Source organism: Vipera berus (assembly GCF_964194415.1).
Source record: "Vipera berus genome assembly, chromosome: 3".
Lineage (NCBI taxonomy): Eukaryota > Metazoa > Chordata > Lepidosauria > Squamata > Viperidae > Vipera > Vipera berus.
In genome coordinates this window covers 144,119,534-144,125,889 of record NC_138204.1, presented here as the reverse complement: position 1 = coordinate 144,125,889, position 6,356 = coordinate 144,119,534, and positions in this window count along the sequence as shown.

Genomic DNA, 6,356 nt, shown 5'->3' with positions numbered 1-6,356 from the left:
GCCTATGAAACACGCATTTCCCGAGGGTTCACTTGGACACGTGAAGCCTCTTAGATGTCAGGCCTCGGCTTCGGAAGCCAGAGGTTCTGATCCAAATCAAACCTTTATTAGGGTGAGAAGATCAGTATTATTATTATTTTTTTTAAAAAAAGAACAGCTACAAAATGAAAATATGAAGCTAAAAAGAAAGAAAATTAGTACAAATTTTCAGATCTCGCGTAGAGGCAGAGAACTGGACAACCTGGAAAGCTTTATCCAAACATCAATCAGATAAAGAATGATAAATAGCAGACATGTTTCCTACCAGAAAATTCTTTCATGATAGATAAATATGGCTCAGAGACTCCCCTGAACCATCCCTACAAGGACATGTAAAGATAAAGGTTCCCCCCCCCCCCGCACATGCGTGCTAGTCGTTTCCAACTCTAGGGGCTGGTGCTCATCTCTGTTTCAAAGCCGAAGAGCCAGCGCTTGTCCGAGGACGTCTCCGTGGTCATGTGGCTGGCATGACTAGACGCCAAAGGCGCACGGAACACTGTTACCTTCCCACCGTAGCGGTCCCTATTTTTCTACTTGCATTTTTATGTGCTTTCGAACTGCTAGGTTGGCAGAAGCTGGGATGAGTAACAGGCGCTCACTCTGTTACATGGCACTCGGGATTCGACTGCCAAACTGCCGACCTTCTGATTGACAAGCTCAGCGTCCTAACCCACTGAGCTGAAGTGTACACTGAAGTTTAAAACATAATAACAAGTTCTAACATCGATGGAGTCCAAGCCAATCTCTAAACAAAAGGGACATTTTTAGTGCATGTTGGGACTGCAGGGATAGATGAGATAGCTTCATGGATGTTAGGATTTCTAAAAGGACAGCGTAGAAGAGCTGGGACTTGACCTAGGCTAGGAAGACCTCCACAAGATGCAGAAAGGAAGTAGGTGTCTTCTGAGTAGAAAAAATTCAGGATAGCTGAGGAACTACACTGTGAACCATTTTCCAGATAAAGAAAGTGTTTGTGGTCAGGCAAGCCCTGGAATATCCCAAAGGTTTTTCACGAAGCAACTGGGCTTTCTTGTTTTTCATGAAAACATTTCATTTCTCATCCAAGAAGCTTCTTCAGATCTGACTGGATGGTGGGGAATGGAAGGATTTATACTCTTTGCAGACATCTGGTCATTTGCATTTTTTTAGAGTCATTGAGGCCACTTGGAGGTTTATCTGGTCATCAGGGTCACCTGAGTAGTGCAAATGGGTGTGGAGCCTTCTTGGAACTGCTGAAAGGACTGTGTTGTAGATAGATGATGTCGTATCCCTTCCCCCCCTCCCCCGTTGAGAGAGGGCTGTTCAATTTTGAGATAGATGGCCTCTTTGACCCCTCTTTCAAACCAGCGGTCCTCTCTGTCCAAAATGTGGACTTTGCTGTTTTCGAAAGACCTGAATGACTGAGAATCTCCATAGACGTTAAGCCCCGGAATAGCAAATCGTGGTATTTATAAGTATACCCCCCTCAATATATTCCCATTAATTTGCCAGTTATGAATGTCATGCTACTTTTATACAACTATCAGGACTTCAGTTTTCTGACAATGTATTACTAGTTTTCATTCTGAATAGAACAAAACCAAAGTTCTCCATTTCTCTCCTACTCCCACTTAGGAGAGAGACACATTACGTTTCTGCTTATAGAAGAGCTGGATCCATTTGCCCTGCTGATACAGGGGAGGGATGAGTGGGGAAACAAAAGGCTGGGATTATTGGGTTGGTGTTATGTATTGGGCTCAATGGTAATACCACGTGGGTTGCTGGGGCAGCTAACAGCTCTCCAGCAACCCAGACTACAAGTTTCCAGTGCTGCTATTGGCTGTCCCTAGGCGGCAATGGTTGCTTCAAACCTATTGGCTGTCACCTAGGGGCTAGACTATATATTGCAGCTAGTAACAGCCCAATTCTCAGTTCAGATTCTGCAAGCAAATAAACATGACTTTTCCTGAACTCACTTGCCTCATCTTCATTCCTGCACCAAAGAACCCGCTACACAACAGTTGGTATTTTGGTTAAAAGGGGGTGAAATGCATCCTGGCCTTGCTGGCCATTTTCTGTCCAGGGGCTGTACCTTTTACACCCTTGGATTGGAGAAAAATAATGCAATTTAAGAAGGGATTGACAAATATTTTTTCTGCAAACAGTTTGGTGATTATTTACTTATATAGGTTAGGTATTTAAATATAATTCTCATTTAATAATCCCTCATTTAGCAAACTTTGAAGTTACAATGACACCGAATGAGTCATATTTATTATATTTATTTATTTATATTTATTTAGTCATATTTATTTTTTAATCTGTTTTTAACTTTTGTATCTTTGTTTTAATCACCCTGTAAACCGCCCTGAGTCCTTCGGGAAAGGGCGGTATATAAATGTAATAAAATAAATAAAATAAATAAATAAATTATAGGACCTCATAGTTGTGGCCATCATCATAGTATCACCATGGTCAAGTAAATGTTATTTGAATGCTTGTTGACAAGGTCATACTTATGATTGTCACAGAATCCCACAATTACATTATCACCATTTGTGACTTTCATTGTTGGCTTCAGATAAGCAAAGTCAATAAGGAAGCTTGCAGGATGGCAACCATACAATGTCACATTTAATGACATTGTGGGACTTTCTTAGTGATGGCAATTGGGAGTGTCAGAACTGTTGTCACTGAACTGTGTGGTCACATGATGTCTTGCTTTGTGACCACATTGGTTAGTGATAGAATTTTTGGTTCCAAATCCTGTCGCTAAGTAAAGACTAAGGATAACAAATGAGTAACAATGACTTCCAGCTATACTTTTGTCTTAAGTGGATTCCTTCCAGCTGCTTTTTCCTATCCTAGAACCAGTAAGGATTAATTCATCAATCCCTTCTCAGGTCTTTGGGAAGGACTCAGTGTGGATAAAAATGTCAGATCCATTCTAAATAACTGGCTGACTGTGCGAATCACAATAATGATTTGCTTGGCAATTTAAAGTGCAAGGGTGACATCATGTGGTTAATTCAAAGACCCACATTGTCTTGACATTTGCTATCTATATGGAACTAAACGGATGAAGGCCAAAAAGTGAAAATCTCTGTTCCCATCACTTCTCATCCTAGTCTGGCATTTGAACATTGAGCATTTTTCAGAATTGTCCAGAAGGAGAAAAGGGAAAAAAGAGAGAAACTAATACAAATGGTCAGCTGGCTGCTAGAGGAAGACCATACATTAATAACGATGATCATATCTGCTCATAACTGAAGCAGGAAGTGGCAGGAAAGAGTACTTTGAAGCTCCAAGGAATAGAAAACCAAGTCAATGGTAGAGTCTCTAGTACAGGTAGTCCTCAACTTACGACCAGAATTGAGCCCAAAATTTCTGCTGCTAAGTGAAACATTTGTTAAGTGAGTTTTGCCCCATGTTACAACTTTTCTTGCCGCAGTTGTTAAGTGAATTGCTGCAGTTGATAAATTAGTAATATTTCATTTTCATTCATTTCATTTATTGGATTTCTATACCGCCCTTCTCCCTAGGGACTCAGGGCGGTTAATATGGCTGTTCGGTGAAATTGATTTCCCCATTGCTTGTCAAAAAGTCACAAAAGGTGATCACACGGCCCAGGGACCCTGCAACTGTCATAAATATGAGCCAGTTGCCAAACATCTGAATTTTGCTCACGTGACCCATGGGGATGCTGCCATGGTCATAAATGTGAAAAATGGTCATAAGTCACTTTTTCCAGTTACGTAACTATGAACGGTCGCTAAATGAACTATTTTAAGTTGAGGATTACCTGTATTCATGCAACATTGTGCCAGTCTGAGTAACACAAAGAAAGAACTGAACATCCTATTCGAGGAAAGCACTAAAGGATAATTAGGTATCATGGAAGTCTGATGGGGTGAGTTTCCTGATTAGAATATTAAACTTAGACTTTTTATTTGTTCAAAATAAAAACAAAAAACAAAAATGAGAGGCTGGGCAGTCTTTTATGTAAAGAAGCCATATGTCATAAAGAACTTATTGTCCCTAAAACTGGACCTCCATTAAAATTAACAAAAAAGAGAGAGAAAAGGTGACTCTAAGTTTTATACAAGTCTCTTCTCTAGACAAGGGGACAATCCCTTTCTAAATCAATTCACAAATATCCTGGTATCTTCTTACTCATTTATGCACTGGTAACCCAAGAGGTACATGACAATTTCAGAATGCAAAAGAAGAAACTCACCAAATCCTCACCTTTGCTCCGTGAGCTGCATTGGTTGCCAGTTGCCTTCCGGGTGAGATTCAAGGTACTAGTAATGGTGTTCAAAGCCCTACATGGCAGGGGTCCGGAGTACCTTAGGGAACACCTGCTGCCGGCATCGACTTCCCTCCGCCCTGTGCGTTCCCACAGAGAGGGCCTCCTCAGGGTGCCACCGGTCAGAGAATGCCGACTGGTGGCCCCCAGGGGGAGATCCTTCTCTGTGGGCGCCCCGGAGCTATGGAATCAGCTACCAGTTGAGCTCCGGACGGCGCCCGACCTTCGCTCCTTTTGCCACGAGCTAAAAACATACTTTTTTGAACAAGCTGGCCTGGCCTGATGAGGGGATTGGGGGGGGGGTTTGTTATTGTTTTTACTGGGTTTTTAAGATGTATTTTAATATGGGCATTTATTTAATCTTGTTTTTAACTTTTGTAATTTTGTATTTTTATTCTTGCCCTGTTCACCGCCCTGAGTCCTTCGGGAGAAGGGCGGTATAGAAATATTATTAAATTAAATTAAATTAAATTAAATTAATGAATGGAAAGCAATTCATGCAAGGTCTGAAAATGTCAGGCATTTCCAGGGACAGCAATCATGTCACGTTGGAGTTCCAAATGACACGGGGACAAAAAGTTAACAGAAGTCACTCATTTCCCTGGACTTCAGAATGGTTTCAATACATTCAGGTGAAAATTCGGAACCGTATCATGGCTTGAAATCCTGAAGAAGAAACAAGTTAACAGCTACGGGGAGGACAAAGGGAGAACCTGTTCTAATTTTCAAAGGCTTTCTCTGCATCTGAAAAATTCAACGCAGCTGGTTTTTTTATTATGTTGTTCCAAATTTTCCAAAACGCTCAAGACATTTTTCTTTTCTAACATCGTCCTTTAACTGTCTTTTATGTAAAAACCCACAATGATACTCACCAATGAATTCTTGCAAAATTATTTTTAGTCTTTCAGCTGGAATCATTGTGAACAAGATAGAATTCATTGTGTTTCGTTAAAGATTTTGAAAGTTTATCCTCAAAACATTTACAATTAGTGTGATAATTTATCTGATCCAGGCACCTTTCCTGGAGCGTTTTTATAATTTCCAAAACTTCCTTTATTGTTAATAAATTTATTCATAATTTTCATAACTTCCAACATTTCCCTTATTGTCATAAGTTCATTCATAAACTTTCTTCCTCTGTAATGCTTTGTAGAATTTTCTGCAAAGAAATAAGACATCCTTTATAAAAATTGGAATACTAATGAAATGGGTTTTTTTTTTACAGCCACATTATCCATTAATACAGTGTCTCTGTTTTGAAGTTTCAGCATAATTTTATTTTTCTTTTCTAGTTTATATAGCAACCATTGCGGGGACGGGCCGAGGAGTTTAGTGAGTATCTGGTGGATAAAATCACTCAGATTCGGGCTGGCTTGGACTCCGACTGGGCAGTATCTGACGAGGGGGAAGCGATGGGTTTAGCCGATAATATTTGGGAAGAGTTTGATCCTGTGACTCTGGATGAAGTGGACAGGATCATGGGGAAATTAAGTGCCGCCACGTGTTTGTTGGACCCGTGTCCCTCCTGGCTGGTTTATGCAGCTCGGGAGGTTACACGAGGCTGGCTCCTGGCAGTTATTAATGCTTCCTTGAGTGAGGGGTGCTTCCCTGCTGCCTTGAAAGAGGCGGTGGTAAGGCCCCTCCTCAAGAAACCTGCCTTGGATCCAGCTATTTTAAATAACTTTCGTCCTGTCTCCAACCTTCGCTTCCTTGCGAAGGTTGTTGAGAGCGTGGTGGCACGGCAGCTCCCTTTGGTCCTGGAGGAAACTGAGTATCTGGATCCATACCAATCGGGTTTCAGGCCTGGGTACAGCACGGAGACGGCATTGGTCGCGCTGGTGGATGATCTCTGGCGGGCCCGAGACAGGGGTTATTCCTCTGTCCTGGTCCTATTAGACCTCTCAGCGGCTTTTGATACCATCGACCATGGTATCTTGCTGCAACGTCTTGAGGGGTTGGGAGTGGGAGGCACCGTTTTATGGTGGTTCTCCTCCTACCTCTCGGGCCGTTCGCAGACGGTGTTGGCAGG